The sequence below is a fragment of the Protopterus annectens genome, chromosome 7.part0, assembly GCF_019279795.1.
Source record: "Protopterus annectens isolate FY-2018-M chromosome 7.part0, PAN1.0, whole genome shotgun sequence".
NCBI lineage: Eukaryota > Metazoa > Chordata > Ceratodontiformes > Protopteridae > Protopterus > Protopterus annectens.
The window spans coordinates 434938934-434962304 of record NC_056739.1 but is presented as its reverse complement, the minus strand read 5'-3'; the positions used below and the strand labels follow the sequence as shown (position 1 = coordinate 434962304).

Here is a 23371-nt window from a genome sequence, read left to right as displayed (position 1 = left end):
AACAGGCAGCTAAAAGTAACCTTCTCCTTATTCAGCCTAGTGAGTGGGACTTCAGTGTGCCTGACTATAGAGTCACCTATTACTAGTATGTTGGGTATGTTATTTTGTCTTAAGGGCTGTGATTGCATGGCACACTGGTTTTGTGAAGTATGTGTTTCATGGTTTGTGTTGGGGGGTGGAGGTTGCTTGGATGTCTGCTTTGGAGGTTTCTGTTGCTTTTGCAGATTTTTATTTAGAGCCTCCGAGTATGTTTTCGTGTATTTATGTGTGTTTTTTGCCAGTGCTGGTTTAATGGGTCTATGTGAGACTGGTGGTGTGATGCAAGTATTTCCCTTCTCCTCTTGACTGTCTGATCCAGTCTTGGGTTGAGAGAGCTTAGCCTCCAGTTTGGCTGTATAATTGCATCTCTCGCATGTATTAGTGTTTGGTGGTAGGAGGAGAGGGTTGTCTGTGTACATGAGGCAGTTGTAACATTGCCTCAAAATGCCCAGATTCACCAGTTGGACTGGAGAGTACACCTGAAACTGCCCTTTGGACATGCCTGGATAGGTACAGTGAACTGTTTTACTGGATGGCTGGTAAGGTTGAATAGAGAGCCTTGTCCTTCTGTACAGTACAGGAGGGTCTCATGCTAGGGTTTATAAGTGCTTTCTATGAGTTTTGAGCAAATGCCAGGCTGAGAAATTAATGGCTTGAGTGCTTAAGTTGAAAGTTTGTCTAGTTCCAAGGGAAAAATTGAAGAGGAAACTTTGTGGAGCCAGGAATAGTTATACCCTAGCTAATCGGTGCTGCCCGGCACACAAAACTGGGCAAATGTGTTTTTTTATAGCAGGGAAATGAAAGAGATAGAAATTAGCCCAAAATGGCCAATAAGCTACTAATTTCTGGGTTGAAACCACTCCTCCAGGGACAGATAGGCTGCTCAAAGCTCCCCTCTCACAAATGAACAGAGAAACTTCCTTCCATCCAAGTAAGGTATGGGCAAACACAGAAATTTGTAACACAGCCCTGAATTCAGCACTAACCTAAAAATTGGATTATACTAGCTTAGAAAGGCAGGAAACAAGTATATTTTTTTTTTTTTCAGAAAATAAAGTAGATACAATTAAATGCTTTAAATGCACAGAAAATGATACTTATTGTTATATATCTCAGATCAGAGTTGTAGTCTATGCCCCTAGTAATAAAGTAGGAAGAAACACAAATACAGTAAAAGCAGATAAAGTGCAATTTATATATATATATATATATATATATATATATATATATATATATATATATAAAACAATAGAAAACGAACAAACTGATTTAAACAAGTTACCCAGTTAACCAGAAAAAAGCTCAAAACTGAGCCCTGTTCCAGCAGTCTTCAATCAGACAAGTTCTAACTGCACACTCCTGCTACTAGGGTGCAGGGGAACCTTCTCCAAAAAAAAGATGGCCTGGATCAGTGCTTAAGTTATACAAACAAAGCTAGATTCAGCAGGCCTGAATATGGTCAATGCTACAGCAACAAGATGCACCAATTTCAGAAAGAATCATTTCAAATAAGCAGGCACAATAAGCCTGTGACCAGAAATTCCCAGCTCAGAAGGGCAGAATCCAGCCTCTCCTCCCACAAGAGTGTAGACCACAAACCTTCTTAATGTAGAATAACTGGCCTGAAGCCCAAGTGCTTAAACCAGAACTAATACACTTTTAGAATAGCAGACACTGAGCCTTCAATCAGCAATTCCCAGCTTAGAATGATGTAAGCTACCTGTCCTGCCACAACAGTGCAGACCACAAACCTTCTTAATGTAAAACAACCGGTATGAAGCCCAAGTGCTTGAGCCAAAAGATGTAGAATAACAGTTATAATTTAATCAGGCTACTACTAAGCAGTAATAAATGCAGCAGAATAAATAAAATTGAGTACTTTTAAGAAGAGGCAAAAGCAAAATAAAGTAGGAGGAATCACAAATACAGTAAAAGCAGATGAATAAATTGCAAAAATTTTTTTGTATGAATGGTGGCTAAGATATTGTAAATTGTTTTCAAAATGGTACACGATTAATTTTACTGCATTATTTGTGACTTATAAAAGCCAGTTTCATACCTAGAATCTAATGAATGCCATCACTGTAAGGAAAAGTTTTGTGCTGAACAATTTGCCATTTGCAATTCTGTACCAGGTTTTATGGTTCCAGAGATATGAACATTTGCTTCAGATATGAGGATATAATTAGATTTTTTATAAAAAAAACTCAGGATGCAGGCATTGGACATTAGATTACAAACTTACAGAGCACCAGTGAAGAGGATTAGTTAAACATTAAGCTTTGGAATATGACATAGTGACAGAGAATAGTGAAATACGTGCCGGAACTGAATGCCTACTTCTTCAGAAGTGAATAAAAATATTTGCTGTCAGGAGATAATTTGTTTCTAACTACAAAGATATAATTAAGTGAAAATGTGGCTTACTTACAGTCCCCTAGAATTCATTCATGCATGGAAATTAGGCTGAAAACTGGAAGCTTTGGATCTAGAAATTTGAGTTATTTCTCACTGCAGTTGGATTTATTAAAAAAGCTGTAATATGTCCAGTGTGATGTTTTCCTACATTGCTGGTTAATAAGTCATAAAAGTGTTAACATTTTTTGTGTTTTTCTTAAAGACCAGAATGACAAAACAGATGCACTTAGCAAGTGCCGAGTGCAATAACCTTTGCCAGATCATACTTTTAAAGTACTGGGTTTATTTTTCACTGATGAGAGCTGAGTATACATTCATAGCTTATCCTGTCCACCAGGTGGCAGCACTGCATCATGAATGCTTACAAGTATAAGAAAATCAGTCCTGTTTTTTTTTTTTTGTTGTTTTAAATGATAGCATTTAAAGATGTTAATTATCCTAAAATTTTGGATTGATTGTCTTGTGCTAAGAATGATAAAGTAAATTTACTGTGTAAAAAACTAAGATTATGCCAGATTTTTTTCACATAGAAGGATAAAGCCCTTACTACAACCAGACTTTGATCAGCAGCTTGAACACCTGATGGATTTAGTTGGGTTAAGGGGGATGGAATGATGTAGCTAATATGGCTCACGTTTCTTTGGAGAAAAAGGATGTAGGCAGAGTCACTATGGTAAAATCTCCAGGGGAGACCACAGATTATACAAAGGTGTTGTCTACAAGGGGAATAGGGCCACCTGATTGCACATATATTGAGGAAAGTATGCACATTATGATGGCCAATTGCACATCAAACCTTTGAGTGCTTCATGCATGTACAGAGAAGCCAAAGGTTTAACGAAAAGGCAAATTCCCAGTGCAGATCAGTAGATGACAGCATCACTCCTGGCTGTCTCTACACTAACCTCTGGTAGAATCAATGAGCCACTGTGGTCTCACCCTAGGAGGAAAAATGGGCCAAATAAATGGTGGGAGGGAGGCTTGGTAACATGAGGACCAGAGGGGAAAAATTGTGCTACATGTATTTAGAATCAATCACATTGCCATGTGACATCTCATATACTTTGCAAAGCCACAACAAAGACATTCTTTAGACTATACTGGCTTGTTTACAGGCTTAACAAGCTTGCCAAAAGAATATCAAATAAATAAAAATGGACACAGTATCTGTGTTTCATGCCTACAGAAAAGTAGCTGCAGTACTCAGACATAAAGCAGAACAGGAGCTGAAGGAAATGAAAATCTTGCATTTTATTACATAGCAATCAGAACCAATAGAATCTATGAATAGTATGGTCAGTGTTGTAAAGGAAGAAAAATGTTGCATTTTACAGTAGATCTGAATAAAGTGATTAACTTAAAATACTGCTAATTGCATACAGTTTAAAAAGCATTTTCAAGAAAACCAACTAAGTGTTTCTTGGCACTTCCTGCAAACCAGTCTTTTTGGCATATAAAATTAGATGGACAAAGCTCCAAACTGCTTACATTTAATATATCTTTAGATTCCTTAAACTTTTGCTTCATATTTCATCAGCAACAGATTTAGGCCAAGAACTATTGCTCAAGTAAATGAGACTTGGAAGATGTTGTAAACAAAACTGATGACTATTTCGTATGCAAACGTAAACATGAAAAGACCATGACAAGAGACTGATAAAATGGTTAAATAGACTGAAGAGCATGATTTTAAGCTAAATAACAGCAAGTCTAAAATCAGAATGACAGGTATGAAATATATGGGTACCAGGAGAGAAACCTGATCTTATATATAGCTGTATATATCTAACTCTCTCTCTCTCTCTATATATATATATATATATATATATATATATATATATATATATATATATACACACACATATATATGTGTGTGTGTGTGTGTGTGTGTGTGTGTGTGTGTGTGTGAGAGAGAGAGAGAGAGAGGGAGAGAGAGAGAGAAACTGTACAAATAGGAATCCAGAAGATAAACATGCATTATTGAATTTTTTTTTTGAAAAATTTAAATATCGTATAAAAAGTTTATACAAAATATGTATGACGGACTAGGACTTTCAAGATAGCTGTTGCAATGAGACATAGCCTGGGACTGGAGGTCTGAATAAGAAAATACTCAAGAAACTAGTTTTGAAATATTGTGATATAAAAAAGCCAGCTATAATGCAAACATATTCCATTCAAAATTTTACATGAGTTATGATCTGACGAGAAAAGATCACTTACCTGTGAGTCAAAAGTGTTTACAGAAATGCAAAATATACTTGTTTAGGTGGAAAATAAACTGCTGACAAAAGTATATTGATGTGAGATATTCTATATCTCTATTGTAAAGAAGTTCAAGTGGAAAGAGACACCACACCTTTGGAAAACATCTTCACAAATTCATTGTATAAGATAATTCTGAGATTGCATAAATGAATTTTAATCTACAGAAATATGATTTAAAAGAGAAATATGTAACAGGCAAGGAAATACGCATAAGAAATATCAGTTGAAAAAATCTAGGGAACGTTTACCAGAGAAGCATGGAGCATTGCTAGACAAAGAACTACTAATTAATTAGGTAATTCTGCAGTTACAAAAGACAGAAAAAATAAAAGGTGCATTGTTGCATCTTTGGAGATGCAGCTACTGAAAAACATTGAAATGCCAAGTTGGCCTGAAGAAAAATGTATAGTTTCGGGGCTGAAAGATGTTGTAAACCTGTTTGTTAGTACACTTGCAATGCCATAGGGGTGGAGGGGGGCATTAAGGATAAGATCAAAGCAATGCTGAGTGCTTTTTCTTAGCTTCCTAATATTGCTAAAGAAGGACTTGAAGCTGTCATTCATTCCATAAACTAATTTCTATTCATGGGTTGCTTTACTGTTCATTATATCGTTTTTCAGTTTTTTGATGACATTTTTGTATTGTCTTCATTCAACAGGTATTACAGCCTTACTGTGAAGTTTAAGGAGTTTCTTTCTCATGTTACATTTTTTTATTTATCTTAGCTGACCACTTGGTATTGTTTTAACATTTCCCCATTGTATTTTGCTTTGACTGGGACTGCAAGACTATGTTTTTAATCTCTGTGGCATAAAACTACTTGATGGAGTTGACTGCTATGGCTTCTAGGAAGGTCAATGGTGGTTATATAATGAGTAAACTTATAGATTTCATCATGTGGTTGTATAAAGTTTACCCTTTTGTAATCCTTAAATTCAGAGAAATGATTATGGGGTGTAATGGCTTTGAGAGCAAATGTCTTGAGTTTGTGGTCCAACTGTACTGGAGAAGTAGAGACTAAGGTAGTGTAACATGCATTGGCAATATCTTTAAGGACCATATTAAGACTATTATTGTCTGTAGCTGGGTTCAATAACAATCTGATCCAGGGAATTCTTATTTATCAAATCCAAAAATTCTACAGATATATGTGATCCAGTCTTTGACAGGTTAAATGAAGTCTCCTGGAATTATAGAGTTATTGCTTATAGGGCTTTCCTCTAAAACTTCCAATAATCTAATATGATCACCTGGAGAGATGAAAGGGATTCTGCATCACACCATGTAGTACCTTGTCCTGTCCATTTTTAAACTGAAGTTCTTGGAGCTCAGTTTGTAGGTCTCTGGAAATCAGTCTATATGGGAAATGGTCCCTGAAAATATGGAGATCCCACCACATTGTTAATCAAGTCTGAAGTCATGGTAGGTGAAAACCCAGGTACAAAGGGAGTGCTTTCATTACATGTAAACCAAGTCTTTGTAACTACACAAACATGGATATGCTCTAGATGCGGGAACACCTCAAAATCAGGCAATTAGTTAATGAGATTTCTGGCATGAAGAAGATCTACCTTAATGTGGCTCAATTTAGGGTTAGATGAAAATGCTAAATTGGGGTGACCTTTAGATAGCTTCTGCCTAAAAGAAGCACTATGGGGGAAGAAAAGGTTTTTGCCAATATGTAGAAACCCATGAATGAGAGATGAAGGTCATCCCTTGTGAAACAAGTTGGACTATCTACTGTCTTGTCCCAAGTGGAAACATCTGGAAATCCCTGGAATGACATTAACTAGTTAGCCAATTGCAGAAGCTAATTATGTTCTCATTTTGGTGAAGTAAGGATTTCTAAGTTTACCTTCATAATGTTGGCATCTAGAATTTCAAACCCACTTTCCCGAACACCAAACTGTGACATCAAAAAACCTTGAATACCGAATGTCTGAACTGCAAAATCTCGCCCCCTTTTTGACTCATGTTAGCACTTGTTTGTAGGTGTGACATGGTAGGAAATGTCAAAATATGTGGTTTTTCGATATTCAAAAGTTTTTGCAGTTCCGGTTTCACAGAAGCAGTTCAGTGATGTGGCTGTTCCGTCATCCGTGATCAACAATATGAAGGTAAACCGGATTTCTCTTAGGGCCAGAGTGTTACCTTTATCCTTTACATAATTAGAAGGTTCAGATATGTCTCTCTGCATGTCCCACAGGGTTTTGCACCCCAGACAATTCATTCCCAACTGGACCACCACAATGTTGTAGCCATACTTGCCTCACTAAAGTGTCTTGAGACCCCTTGCAATGTCTGTGAACATAGTACCTAAAAGGCAGCTAACAGTAACCCTGTCCTTTCTTTTCCTTTTACTTGATTGTGTGCAAGTTTGCTGTTGGTGACTTGTTAAATGTGCATGAAGTAGGCAAGTTGAGTAAAGTACAGTTTTGTAATCAAGCTAACATAACAGCAGATGTTAAAATGTTCACTGCTGCAGTACCTTAGCTACATGGGTTATATCCTGCCAAGGATATATCAGACGGACGGTTTCCAAAGCTTCAGGGCACCTTTCACATGACCAAATTGACAAGCAGCTCAAGCTGAGCTGACTAAAAGCCAAGTTTGGCAGCCAAGCCCTTCAGAGCTTTCTTGCCAATAGAGAAAGGGAAGCTGAGCTCTGAAAGGACAATGCTAGGAACACAAATAAATAAATGTCCACATCCTGGAATAAAAAGCATACTAAAAAACAGGGGGGGGGTTGGAGGGAGGGAATGGCTACTTCCGCAGGGATCATTCAAACATCTACTGTTATGGTAAGTTTACTTACATAACTATACTGTGCTCATCATATTAAGCACTGTTGCAGTAGCCTTAGCTATATGGACAGATTACCTTAGCTAACTACATTTGGGAGAACCGAGGAGCCCCAGATAATGGTCCTAGCAAAGCCTGGCATGGACCTATATTGCTTTGTAAAAATATGTACAAAGGACTAAGTAACAGCTTCTAGAATACTTCTAGAATCCATCTGTTTCAAAAAAGCCATAGATGAAGCCAAGGTCCTGGTAGAGATTACCTTGACCCTGGTTGGAATAGCTTTGTTATGGTGAATATAACAAAAGGTAATAGCCTTAGGCACCCATTTAAAAGTAGCCTGTTTTAACACAGGTTGTCCCTTCTCCTTACCCCCATAAGAAATTAACAACTGGTGGAAAGATCTGAAAGATTTAGTTCTGTCAAGACAGTAGAAAAGTTGTCTGGTGTGAAATATCTTTTCTCCCTCATTTTTAGGTTTAAGAAAGAAAACAGGTGGATAGTTTGGCTTAAAGTAAACAAAGATGCCAGATTTCAGATACCACTGTATCTTTCTCAAGTGGAGTCTTGCCAGCAGTTTCATAAGAATCATAGAAGCCATGAGACCCAAAACCCTGAGGTATTCGCTCTCAGGGACTGACATTTCAGTGGAATACCTTAGAAATAGATCTTGATATAGATATATTTTTCCTGTGAAAGAAAAGCTCTTTAAACTGAGACATCTAACTAACATCCCAGGAAAACAATCCTGTGTGAAGGAGTTAAAAAAGACTTTTCAATATTCTCCTGGAATCCCAGCTTGTGTCAGAGATCTCTCACCCAAAGGTGCAAAGATAAGCAAGTCATCTAAATATAGAAAAATGTGGATACACTGTACCCTGCAATGAGCTATAACTGGAGCTTGACACTTTGTGAACACTCTTGGTGCAGTGGATAGTCCAAAAGGTAAGGCAAAGAAATGATAATGTGATGGAGATGCGCAAAACCTTAGGAAACATCTGAAGTGTGAATGAATAGGGATGAGAAGATTAACATCTTTTAAGTATAGTGTTATCATAAAACTTGAAAGAAGAAGAAGTAACAGGTTGTGAAGTGACATAATTTTGAATTTGGGCACTATCACAAACAGGTTTAGGAAAGAATGGTCTAGAACTGGCCTCCAAGCATTTTTCTTTGCCAGTAAGATCAACCGTGAATAAAAACATTCTCCCACCTTGGTAGGAGGAACTGTCCTTGGGACATCATGTGATGAAGAACTGGAGGAAACTAAATAGTCTGATGTGGAGGATGAGAAATGATCCCCTGGAAAGGAGGAATTTCCTCCCACTGCCATCTGTAACCTCAATGAATGATCTGCAGAACACATTTATCTGAAACTATCTGTTGCCAGAGAGAAAAATGAAGATTCAGACCTATTGGACTGTCCTTGTTTTGAAGAGGTATGAAGTTATTTTGGAACCACCTTGCCATTTCTTCTTAAATGTGTTTCCCTGTACTTTGTTGAAACAGTTTATTCTACTTTTTGTGAAAACTGGATGAGGAGTTAGAGAATCTCTTAGAAAATTTAGAAAAGGAGGGCTGAAAAATCTTAAAAGATTCCCTGGATCAGCTTTACCCCTTTCATCACACTTTCTGATCACATCTGCAGCCAAGGGGCCAAAAGCTAAATCTCTATCCAAATGGAAATTTTTTATCATCGGAGAGGTTCTGGGAATGTAGAACCTCCACAAACAGTACCAGTGGCCACAGTCCTAGAAGAAGCCTCAACAGTCATACGTACACTGTCAGCAATGAATAATGACCTGTGCAACAGAATAACCTGCATTATTTAAAGCAAATTTTCCTCAAATTAAGAAACTGCAGATAAAATATTCCTCATACTTTTACACTTAGAACAAACTTTAACATATGAGCCTGAAATTCAAAATTCTAAAAATCAAAGTTGCAGAAGTATACACTTTTTTCCCCATTCATATCAATAATTTTCCAATTCTTATCAGAAAGTGTAGGATTGAAATTAACTAAGTGTTAAGCAGCAACAGGATCAACAAAAGCTATAGCTGCTAGCCCAGGGTTGGGAATAGTGTATAAAAACTTAAAAGACTGAGAAATTTTATACATCCTATCTGCCTTCTTAGAAACAGGTGGCTGACTATCAGATAAATTGCAGGCAGTAATACACACACATCCTGTAAAGTAGTCAGCAGAAATGGGTGTAGGTTCTGGAACTTCCTTCTGCAACAATTCATAGTATTTTCTTAGGAACTGAGAAATCTCGGTGTTTTCCCACTGAAAACACTAGCACATTCTAGCAATAATCTCCCCCATGGAGATTCAGAAATCAAGGTCTCTTCTGAGTCTGAATCAGATATCTGAGTAGAAAACCCTTTATCCATCCCTTCATCTTCCTGTCCAGATTCAGAATCTTGAATCTCTTCAGGAAAAGATGTATCCCCCTTTCTTTTACTAAAATCTACCTCATAAGACAGTTAAATAGCCTGAGTTAACCACTGCACCAGACCCAGTATACTACTCCTGTCTAAGGAAATTTCAGGAGTGGATACACATTTAGTTTTCTCTTTCTTTCTGACATGAAAAATGGGGCCAACAGTCTTATTAATGGCAACAACAGCTTCCACAGGGATAGGTACTACCTTCTTACAAAGCAGGGAAGCCTTCCCTGTTCCCTCTTCCAGAACCTACAACAGTGGTGCTCCCTTGACCACTGAGGGAACCCCAACAGCCACAGAGGATGTGACTAATCCCCAGTCCATAGTGGCTTGTAAGTACTACAACAGAGGCATGCAGGGTAAAACATGAGTGGTCTGAGGTACAACTAATGGTGACAGCAGAGTCACCCACCTGTTGCTGTGGCAAATTGCAAGCCTGCTGTGGTGGCAAAGAATATTTGCTTAACTTTTTCTTTTTGTGGCTGGAAGAAAGATCAGTCATGGGACTGACAGTTTGTTCCATGGTCGAGCTGAACATGGTGCCTCTTTCCAGGGGGAAAACAAGCAGCAAAGCCAGTGAAACTTAAGTCTTTAACAGTCACTTTTTTCAAATAAAAACACAGTAAAAAGCACTTTAAAACAAGTTTCAACCACAAAAAGAAAAATAAACACAATTTCTCCTCATAAATATTTTTTTTTTTTTTTTTTTTTTGGTTTACTATCAAAATGTTGGACGGCAGTTACGCGAAATGGGATGGTCAAAAGGCTGGTTTCAAAATGTTCAACTCCATAACAGAGAATGCTAGTGTGCATTCGCTGTTGTGAGGTTGATGTTCTGATTGACATCGCACTACAGTGGGGATCGGGAAATTTATCCTTTTCCTCACTGTAGTGCGATCTCAGAGTTGGAATATATAATTAGCAGGAGGGGGTCTGGAGGGCTTGCCCCCTGCAAAACTTTTGGAGGAAATCACCAGACATCAGGGTAAGTTGGATAATGTCAATAATGTCAAATTTGAATTATCGACATTACCACTTTTTTTGTTTTGAGTGAATGATGTGTTCATTTCCGACATTTTTTTCGAGTAAGTCATTACTTGAACAACTGTTTTTCAAAATTTTGATAGCAAACCGTTATTTTTCCCCTCAACGGGACTTTACCTATCCAGCAAAGGATAGCCAATTGTCAATCCTTGAAAGCTTCAGAGGAGCATACTTTTCATTTGCAAGAAAACTCTGAACAGCTTCACACCCAAACCTGCCTTCTTAGTCAGCTCATTTTGAGCTAACTGATGGTTTAGGCTGGTGGAAGGTGCCCTGAAGTTTTGGAAGTTGGCCAGTTTTTATATCCTATTCAGGAAATAACCCATATCCCTAAGGCTACTGCAGTGATCAATATGATGAACATATACACAGTCTCCATGTTGCTTCTAGTGAACATCACAGAGGCCACGTATAAATCAAACACTTTGTAAATGAGATGCAAATTATACAAAAATATGTTTGTTCCAGTCTAATATTGTACCATCAATAACCTTTTACATTCACAAAAACTCTTCAGTGTAAAAATATGCACACATATAATTTATCCACTCATTCTGCAGAAAACATTTAGACTTTCTAATTAGCAAAAAAGTGTACACACATTCTATTCATCAAAAAATAAAATTTTATGGTCTTCCAGTTTGCACAATGAAGCATATAAGGACTAACTGAGAAAGTTACTAAGTATTTTGGTATAATTTCATATCATCGCTCTCTGGATTCAGCAGCTATACAAAATAGAAGAGTTATAACTGTTAATCATTGCGTGCACCTTATTTATTTAAGGAGGCTTATTCTTAAAAAAAGTAACCTAACATATTTCAAAATAATTATATTTAACACAACAGTATTACTAGGAATCATTAACTTATTTGAATACTCATATTTAATCTTTCAGTGTTATGACATGGATGATAATTTGGCTTGATAAATATTTACTCAGAATAGTGTAATATAACAAATGGTAACTTGTCATATGTCACTAGTTATGGTCAGTCAAAATTGTGAGACAAAGGATACTGGTGTGCCTTAATTATATTTATTCATAGTGGTGTTATATGCATAGGTCTAGCTGTCACTGTGACATTAATTATATTTATTAAGAGCACTGCTATACAAAAGAGATTTATTGTATGTTATACTCTGAGATATAATTATACTTATCAGTGTGATATTTCAGAGGCAGCACTGGATAATTATAGGACATTAATTTTGTTTATTTAGAGTATTAGCAAAAACGTGTTGCAAATTAGCTACATGGCAGCAGTTGTATTAGCTTACAGGGGTAACCATATTAGCATGAACTAATTATCCATCTCACTTTCTTTGCTGCTTTATGTATGACTAATTAACTGTATTCTAACCGGAGGTGGTGCTCTACAAGGTACACTAACTAGCTGCAAGGAATTAATTATATTCACCCAGATCGTAACATACAGTAGCTACTTACTAATTGTATGTCATTTACTGTAGTTTCCCACAGTGCTAGTTCTTGGCAGCGGCTGGCAAACAATAAGACATAAAATTACTTACATAGTTAGATGATGCATCCTTAATGTCAAAGTATAAAAATGTAATTAATCTCAATGCCATATGGGCAATAATTATTTAGATAACATAACACAAATGATGGAATTTGACTGGATGCCTAGGTAATAACATTTACTTAAAGAGGTAGTAAATGGATTCATTAATTTAGTGACTTACTTTATTTAATGTCAATGCTGTTATAACAGGCAACTAGCCCATGAAAATATAATTACCTTGAGCCCATTTTCCCAGTTTAAAATATGCTGAAAATGGATGCTTTGGCAAACATGGCTCAAAGCCTCAGGCTATAGTCTCAGGTCCACCAGCTTCTTCAAAGTACTGTGGTAGTGAAGAATGTTATATTAGTTTGGAAGAGGTAGAAGCTATAGACTCATTAAAAATAAAGTTCATTATATTCCCTATTTTAGAATAATTTAAAAAATAATTTAATTGTTTTCTCAAATTATTTCAGGGTGGGGGAAAACACTATTGTCAGAGATCAATTATTACAGAAATGATAATCCATTTTGATAAACTTTTCCCAACCCCTACTATAATAAATGTAATATTCACCTCTAAGCTTTAAGTGCACTTTCATGCAGGGTGATACTCAGGGAAGCCTTTTATACTATGTGAAATGCAGCACAGGAAGTATTTCATCCACATTTGCATCAGACATGAGACACAGACAGATCTGCACATATGCCAACAGGTGTTTCATATGTACAGGGAAATGAGTGGTGCATGGAGCACCAGCATACTATGCCATTCATTTCAGGGGTGCATAAGATGTTACAGCTGTAAAGTGTGGTACTTGGGTGGGTGGCACTAAGCAGCATACAATGAAATAGTGACATAAGCACTCTGGAAGATGCAGAAGACACCGTGGGATCCCCAAAAGACAATGACAATGTCAGTATTCAGGTAGAGGCACAAAGCACAGGGTACTTAGCACTGTAGCCTGTGTAGAGAACAGCACTGGAAGTGCTCAGAGAGCTGACAATACATGTAATGGTGTAAGAGTGCACAACACTGTGATTGCAAAGTTTAACAAGATGCATGGGGGATTACAAGTCCAAATGATAGAGCACAGCTTAGCAGCACTATGTGTACTCCTCATGAGTACTGCACAACTCATTGTGGGGGTTATACAAATACTGGGCTACACAAAATGCAGAAGGAGACACTATCCATAAATATTATACAGCACAATAATGGGTTTATAGTTATACTGGGGTTATACAGCATAGTAGCACTCTGTACACTCCTCAGGAATACTGCACAGCTCTCCGTGGTGCTTATAGAAATACTGGGCTGCATAAAATGCAGAACTGTATGCACTCCTCATAAATATTACACAACACACTATGGGGGTTACATTTATACTGGGGTTGTACAGCAGGGCAGCACTATGCACACTTATCATGAGTACTGCCCAGCTGTTGGGGTTACAGAAATAAGCGAGTACACAAAAGGAGAATGGTACCCACTCCTTCAGTACTGCACAACATACTGAGGGGTTATGGTTATACTGTGGGTGTACTCTGCACACACTCATCATGAATACCACACAACTGACTGTGGGGTTATAGAAATACTGGGATGAAAAAAGTGTGAACTGTACACACTCCTCAAATGCCACACAACACACTGTATTGTTACATTTACACACTTCTGTCCCCACTCCTTGTAAATACTACACAACACACTGGGGATTATAGGGTACACAATGGTGAGGCACAAAAGAATGATACCTACAAGTGGTGGGGTATCAAAGCTGTGCTACACTGCATGCAGGGGATGGCAGTGTGCATTATGGGCATTTACTGTTAGGCTGGTATACAGAAATGAGTAATGCAGTTCAGAAACACAGAGAACTGTTATTCTCATTACTTATGACTGGCACTGTTGCTTATAGGCATCTTATTCTGCATGTCACACATGTACAGAGTCCTATAATGGTATGGGCCCCTAATGGCATGTATTTCTGTCAGTGCTGCCCATTGTTATAGCACTTTGTGGGTCACATGACAGAAACCTGACCTGCTATGTGTGCTGCACACATATAGACCAACACGTAGCCAAGACAGTAAGAAAATATTTCTGTGTTGCCCAACTAATAAGAAAGGATATGGCATCCAGTTCCAAGGAAGTTATAGTGTCACTCTACTCTGCCCTTATCAAACCCATCAGTGAGTGCAATGCCCTCTTTGGCATGTACCTAAGCAGTCACTTGCAACAGTTGTAATGCCCTCAATGGTTCCTCACCAGGACAATCCAGGGTATGAATACATTGCCCTACACAGATCACCTTAAGACCATATTTCTGTACTTCATCTCCTACAGGTTGCTGAGAGGTGACCTATACCTGGCATATAAGATCCCCAGACTATTGAATAAGCTTCCCATGGACATGAAGAAGAGTTCATCCCTGACCTTATACAAACAAAACTTTGATCAGTGGATGGGAAATTGCAAATTCACCCCTAGTCTATCCCCCATGTCTCTCACGGTTAGAGGTCTACAGTAAGAAAATCAATCCCTAACTAATATACCCTCACCCACATAACTCTTAGCTACCTCATTACTAAAATACCCCACCATATATGCATCAAAGACACTCGGGGACAAAACTGGGTTGGTTGCATGGCTAGGCTTAAAAACACCCTGGTGGTCATTAGACTAATATAAACCTATAAATCTAAAATAACCTCTAAAGTACATAAACTTGCAGGATATAATTGGAATAATTAGCTAAGCTTATAAAGGTCCCAGTGGTCATTAGCCTAGTATGAACATATGAAAGTATGTAAAATACTGTGTACACACACACACACACACACACACACACACACACACACACACACACTAAAAGAACTATTGCAGGAACAGGATGGAAATCTGATCAGATGTGTTAAGTGTTTTCCTTGCATACAAGATAGAGAAATAAAGAGACGTATGCTGAAGGGATAACTAATGTCCATAACAATAGCACAGTATGCTGAAGGGATAACTAATGTCCATAACAGTAGCACTGTGCAACAGTGGTGGGCTCAAAACCCGTATTTCTATAGGGATACACTGGAATCCTTGCTGCTAATGCAGTTCTGTAATTATAATGTAATACTGATTCTGTCAACAGTCGTGTTACAAAGTATGCGTGTCTTAGAGCATAGCGGCAGCTGTTATTCATACACTGTAACTCATCTGCATATGTATTGTTTACCAGCTGCCTCTTTCTTCACAGTAACATTGTTTCTACAGCTGTATTACTAAGCTATCTTTGAACTGAGAGCCAACCTTTTCCATACATTTGCTTGTATCTCATACAGAGTGGTGCTTCACAATAGATAGGTTCATAGTTAAGTATGAGACAAGTCTGTGAACCTTTACAGGGTTAGCCTAAAACTGCTATTCATCAGTTCCCTCCATCCTCGAAAAGGACTACACTACCAAGACCAGGGTAGAATTTTAGACTGCCTATCCAATTGTTTAAGTTCACCTTCCAGGGGGCAAGGGTTTTACTCTGCTTAACATGTAAGCGATGTTTGTTCCAAAGGTGAGAGATACCTTGAAATATGAATATATCACTACAATATGTCTTATTTATCTGCTGATGAAGGTTTAGTTCCATTAATTTGGCATTTGAGATACCAGTTCTTCTGTGAAGAAATAGGTGGTCAAGGAGGCTTGGAATTTTCCATGGCAAGAAAGGGTAGACATAGACCTCTGTAGAGGAGTCCGTAAGAGACTGAGTACAGAGAGAGGGCTACTCTGTACTGATAAGTGTGATTTTTGAAGCCACTGGTCATTTTAGTTATGAGTCTCTGAGGTTTGTCAAACTGAGTGACGTTCATTATATTCAATAATGGGTCTCACAATAGATGAATAAAAGGAAATTAAGACTCCTCTGTCACTTTTGTGACACTGCTCTGAATTTTGTTTAGATGCCTTTAGAAATTAGATGAGTCAGATAGAATGCTTTCTGAACCACTACTGAGACACAGTAGTTAAATTGTAAGAAATTATCAGCAAGCGTGCCTACATCCCTTACAACATTGTCTGATTGGAAAGGTGTGTCACCTCTATGTTATGTCAAAATGTTTTGTTTACCATAATGAACTATGATACATTTTTTCATATTTTATTTGAGACAATTGTCTGTGCACCATATGTTAATATGGTCCAACCCTTGTTGGGGCAAAAAAATCAGTGAAAGATTGAATAAGTACAGTAAATTTACAGTCATCTGCAAACTTTGATAATCATAAGCCAGGAGTGTTGGCCTGAAGGCCTGAGAGATAGATGTCAAGTAAGATAGGGGCCATCACTGAGCCCTGTGGTATGCCACAGGTATCTGTTTTGCCTTCAGAACTGGCTCCTTCAACTCTAACTACATTGGTTATATCAGGTAATCTGTTAGGTATCCACCACACAAGATAAGGTTATAAATTCATATTTGTAAGTCTGTCAATAATGCTGCATGAGGAATAGTGTCAAAGGCTTTGGCCAGGTCCAGATAATGTATGGACTGCTTAACCACTATCCTCTGCTTCCATTACATTTTCAAAGAAATTAATGAGCTTAAAGAGGCAGGACCTTCCTTTACAAAGCCAAACTGAAGAAGGTCCACGGTTAAGAGATTTTCAATGTGCAGATTAATAATGTCTGAGATAATATGCTTTGTAGCTTTACGTATGAGGCTAGTGAGACTAATAGGTTCATAGTTGCCAGGGTCTATGGTTGGACCACCCTCATGTAATAGCATTAAATTTGCTTTTTTCCAGGCTTCAGGAATGTAACCAGTGGAGAGACCTTAAGCTTACATAGGGGTTCAGATAGGACATATTTGTCACCTGATAATCAAGCAACCGGAAATATTATTATGGCCCATGGATGAGATGTTCTTCGCTTTTGAGAGGGCTGAAATAACCTGTTCCACAGTACTTAAAGGTGGCGGGGAATCTGGAATAGCTGAAACTGTGGGTGGAGTAAAATTTGCACTAAATTTGTCAGCTAATATATTCACTGTTTCATTTGAGTCAGTGTGTGCAGTATTATTGTAGACTAGTCCAAAAATTGTTAGGTGTCAGTTTTTAGCTTCCTGATATAGTTAAAGAAAGCTTCATAGCCATTTTTATTTTTAGTGGCCATTTTAAGTTCATACTCAGCTTTCAGCTTCCTAATGGTTCCCTTAAGCACTTTAGTAGTTTGCTTAAGTGTGCTTTTAAAGTAGGTGGAATGAGACCTCATATAAGCAATTTCGTTTTCTTTCTGTATATTTACAAGGATATTCCACCTTAGGGACCTGTTTTTCCATTTCTCATTATATTTGATGTGAATATGGACTGCTTTGTTAATATAACTATTTAAGTGGGAGTAGAAGTCAGAGGGGTAGTCGATGGCTTTAACAATAGGATCCATCAGAGGAGAAGTACATTACAACAGAAATTATTTATGTCACCAAATAAGTAAAGATTTGCTTATGAGGAGTCCCTAAACACAGAGATACCTACAGGAAAAGTACTACCAGTTTTAAAGGAAAAGGTTGCTAATTTATGATTTGATTTAACAAGGCAGTACGACACATATGGAGATGTGCAAAAAGTGGCTATATTTATGAAGACAAGATGAAGGCAACTGGAGCCCATAATTGGTTGGCTAACTCTTTGTAAAGAGAATTAGTATTTATAATGTCAAGGAAGCAATGAGCATCCCAACCCCTGGCAGTTTATATCAGCCAGACAGTTTATTGAAGAGTGGTATTGGGTTTAATTGGTATTTCAGCTAATGTTGTAGGAATGTTGTAGGATGGCTGTCATGCTCAAAAGGAGACATAGAAGTGTTCGGATGATAGTGAGCTATGAAGTGGCCGTTAGTCTTGTCTATGGTGATGTCAACATCTACAAGTTCATATGTGGTGTCCCAAGTAATAGTTCATGAAGTGATGGTATATTTGACAAATACTGATGTTCCCCAACAATTGCCATTAGGTCTGAAGATGTGAGAGGCACTATACCCAGAAATACAGGGAGGTGCTTTCATTGTAACAATGTCTCTGTAACTACACATACATTAATGTGTAGAACAGCCTCAGTTTCAATTCAGGCATTTTTTTGTTTAGTTTGTTAAGACTCCTGGAGTTAAGAACAGCCACAGTAATGTGTCACAAATTAGATTTCACTAGGTTGGAATGTCCATCAGATGGACTCTGCCTAAAAAAGGCTCTACAGGGCTAGCAAAGTCTTTAGCCAGAATGCATAAGCTTTGGTAAGAGAGATCCAGAACATTCCTGGTGAAGCAGGAAGACTTGTTAGCCATTTCATCCCAAGCTGATACATACTGGATCCCCCTAGAATGACACCAGCTACATAGTCAGTTATTAAAGCTAATTAACTTGTCTTTGAATGTTGGCATCATTGTGGGAGATAGCAAAATAGCACCCAAGATCAGTGGCTTTCCTGCCACAGACACATGTATAGCAAGCTCTATCACATCGTTCCATGTCTCCCTCTGAGTAGAGCGCCTTAGGTAATTTACCAGTGGAGGCTGATGACTTCAAAGTGGGGGGGGGGGTGGAGTTGCAAAAAGAAACTGAATGGATGGAGTCAAATATAAGGGGGTGGGGCTGTATTACAACAGGGCAATAACCATTACTTGTGATCAAATAGATGTGGTCATTCACTTTCATCCAAACACTGCTTCAGTACAAACCCAGTCATTATAGCCACTTTACTGACTATATACACCTTAGAGGTCTAGCTGCAACTAACATTCCATGGGCCCCCCTTTCATCCACTAGTCTCCCCTGTACTTCCCCAGTGCCCTCCTCTGTTTTCCCATCATCCTGGCTCCACACTATCCGGACTGATTACTTCTTTCTTGCTTTGTCATACTCTCTTACTTTTTACCAATGGACAATTATTTTTAATAAAATAATAAGCTGACTTCTTGATGACGCACACTTCTTCTTTCTTTTTCTCCTTTTAGCTGGGATGGCTGCAGCCTAGTAACCAGTACCAAGAGCCACCCCTGTCATTCTCCCCCCCCCCAATGGGGACCACTATCAGGTTATAATCATATTTGTCAGGATGGAGGGATCTTAGAGCCCTTTTTATATCCCAGAAATACAGCTGTCACCTTATTCTTTTCCAGCCTGGTGAGGGTGGTGTCTACATGTTTGACAATAGGATCACCTATTACTAAAATATTACCATAGCTAGATGCAGTCTCAGTGAGCTGAAAGGGCTTGGATGGTGCACCTTTGTGACTATTAGAGGTAATTGTACTGACGGTGGGCAGGAAGGATGAAGAAGAATGTGCTGCTCTGTGAAGCAATACTGGAGTTTTCTTAAGTCTTTAGCCTGGGAGGCTTCAGCAGTATTATCTTAACAACTTCATTGTAAGTTGATTTAGTGGAAGTGCTCTGTGCTGTGTGTGTGTATGTGTGTATGCCGTTTGTGCATACCAAAATGTGGTCTGAGTTGAGAAGGTAGCCTCCACGTTAAGTCAGTACTTACACCGCTCACATATTGAATCATTATGAGGTAGCAATAAGGAATTTTCAGTAAGCATGAGGAGGGTATTACATTGCCCCAAAATACCTAGCGCTGTCAGGCTGGCTACAGATAAGGCAAAAGATATCAGAGATACCATATTGGCCAGCGCAGACGAATGGGTATAAAAAACAAGTTTGGTTTATAACTTACTTTTGGTGAAACACTCTGGAGGATAACTCATTGGACTAGAAAAGGGTGATAACATGGGAAATGGATAAAGGATAAATGAATATGAGCTCTAACTACTGTAAAACTCACATATGTAAAAAAATAAAAGTGTAACGGTGACTTACATATGTGGGATCAATAAAGTAATCAATAATGTGGGCCAAATTTAAATCAAACAGCTTTACCCAGTAGGCTGTTATGGTCTCTATGGTCTCTACCTAACGGATAAAAGCAAAGAGCAACATATAGTCTATCCCAATGGATCTGAGTCGTGCAGTAACTGTAATAGCTGCAGCTATTCTAAATGAGTAGCTTCAATTGCTGTAACTATAAAGTGAGAAATTTCAGTGCAGTGTCAGTACAGCAGTCTGCCAAGTCATATCAGTATATCACACAGGTAAGCCTGTGCTCTCTTACGCACTATAGAGCAGTAGCTTTAATGCTATAACTTTAACACTATAGTGCTAGCAATCTACATGACACCAGTTATGTTTCTTCATAATGTTACTGTGCAGTGATACAAATTCTCACTCTCTGTCTCATAGCAATTATGTAAGTGCAGTACTAATTATCCATTTATACTAATTATATTTTGCATTGTGAATAGCCTTCCTCTCCCCCATGATCATGAGTGGGATAGAGCGGGTAATCAGGAAATGAAAGAATGAATGAATTAATTTTTATTCAATTATCTGTGCATGCTATACCAACTGAATCTATTTAATTTTAGTGACACTGCTTAGTTATGCAAATCTAATTACACTAACCCACACTGATGTTAGAAACAAGAACTTAACCAGCCATGTAATGGTACTTATATTTTATCTGAGTAACACTATTCAAGATATTAATTACCTGTTGACAGCAGCTATTAATAATGAGGGTGATGTTACCTTAGAGACAATAATTTTATTAATTTATATTTGCCTTAAACAAAAAGTACTAATCATCTTACATCTTAAATGTAACAAAGAAGATTAATTGGTCATTTGCACTAACTTAATTTACTCAAAGTAAAGTAAAATATAAGTTAGCATACCATCTGGCTGTTTGACACAAACTGGTTTTATTTTCAGTAATATTGCACAACTGGTTATAACTAGTTGTACATAACAAATAAATGTACAAGACTAGTTCTGTTTGTAATGATGCTACACAAGGGCTGCTAACTTTCATATACACTATAGTAATTTCACATGAGAGAATTTAAGGATAATCCTTTGTAGGTTTCCATTATCCCTATAATCTCTCTTAAATTAATCTACAAATCCTGGGAAATAAGGGGGTATACTAACACTACGAATCCTGGGAAATAAGGGGGTATACTAACACTACGAATCCTAGCTGCGGTGGTGGTGCTGCGGTAGCGTTGTCGCCTCACAGTAAGACATTGTCCTGTTCGATTCTCAGCTAAAGCGTCTTTTGTGTGGAGACATGTGTGAATGGGCGTACCTTCGTTGAAGGTTGTACATCAGGGCTGGCAACTCGGTACATAAAAATCTGCTGCCAATCATTAGCGGACCAGAGCCGAAAGATACAACAACAACAACTAACACTACGAATCCTGGGAAATAAGGGGGTATACTAACACTACGAATCCTGGGAAATAAGGGGGTATACTAACACTGTGAATCCTGGGAAATAAGGGGGTATACTAACACTACAAATCCTGGGAAATAAGGGGGTATACTAACACTATGAATCCTGGGAAATAAGGGGGTATACTAACACTACGAATCCTGGGAAATAAGGGGGTATACTAACACTGCGAATCCTGGGAAATAAGGGGGTAAACTAACACTACGAATCCTGGGAAATAAGGGGGTATACTAACACTACGAATCCTGGGAAATAAGGGAGTATACTAACACTACGAATCAGGGGAAATAAGGGGGTATACTAACACTACGAATCCTGGGAAATAAGGGGGTATACTAACACTACGAATCCTAGGAAATAAGGGGGTATACTAACATTATGAATCCTGGGAAATAAGGGGGAATACTAACACTACAAATCCTGGGAAAAAAGGGGGTATACTAACACTATGAATCCTGGGAAATAAGGGGGTATACTAACACTACAAATCCTGGGAAATAAGGGGGTATACTAACACTACGAATCCTGGGAAATGAGGGGGTATACTAGCACTGCAAATCCTGGGAAATAAGGGAGTATACTAACACTACGAATCCTGGGAAATAAGGGGGTATACTAACACTACGAATCCTGGGAAATAAGGGGTATACTAACACTACGAATCCTGGGAAATAAGAGGGTATACTAACACATGACAGTTTGCTTTCATCCATGTGTTTGTACTCCTTTCAGGCTAATGCATTTTGAGGTGGTTCACCTCAAATGTAGTAACATCTGTTGACGAGTGCACAAGTTAATCATCAGTGTGAGCTGAATGCAGCATCTGATGACAAAAGTACTAACCTTTTTAAGATTCCCTCTTACCCACATTAAAAGTCTCTCTCTGGCAGTTATGATGCATTTCACAGCATTACCGCCTATGTTTACCTCTTCCTTAAGAGAGCATTTATTGTGTGTTTTGCAGTATAGTTTCTTATAGAAAGTTCACCAGTTAATACAGTACACTGTGCTTTCTGAGATATATGTCCCTTGTAATTGCTACTAACCACCTGGCTCACTGCTTCAGTTCTACAAATCTGATAGCCAGTCACACTATAGAATACCATCACAGTATTTGTTCTGTTTGCCCCAACCTTTCACACTTTCTGTGCATTATGTCATATGTGCTCTGTTAATGGGCTTACACCACCCCATAAATGGCTCCCATTAGATTTCTGGTCTCTAATGGGAATTTATGACTGAATGACACATCCCTTAGAGGCAGCCCTCATGATTTCAGAAAAAAGGAGGAACTGCTTCTTTATTCTTATCTGTTCTTGCTTCACTAGTTCCGTGGCCACTAATCAAACCCAGGTCAGTTGGGATACAGTCAGAGTTCCATCCTTCTGTACCACAGAACTAGCAAAACTCATTACATTATTCCCTTTTAGAAAGTTGTCATTTTGGCAGATTGCAGAGCTCTTCATATTTTCAGGTACATTTTTTTCATGTCAA

General features: G+C 38.1%; 1 protein-coding gene across 2 annotated transcripts in view; it reads left to right on the top strand.

Annotated features, from left to right (window-relative positions):
* CHRNB1 (cholinergic receptor nicotinic beta 1 subunit) overlaps positions 1 to 23371 on the top strand; it is an 826114-nt gene that overhangs the window by 373002 nt on the left and 429741 nt on the right. The window lies entirely within an intron of this gene.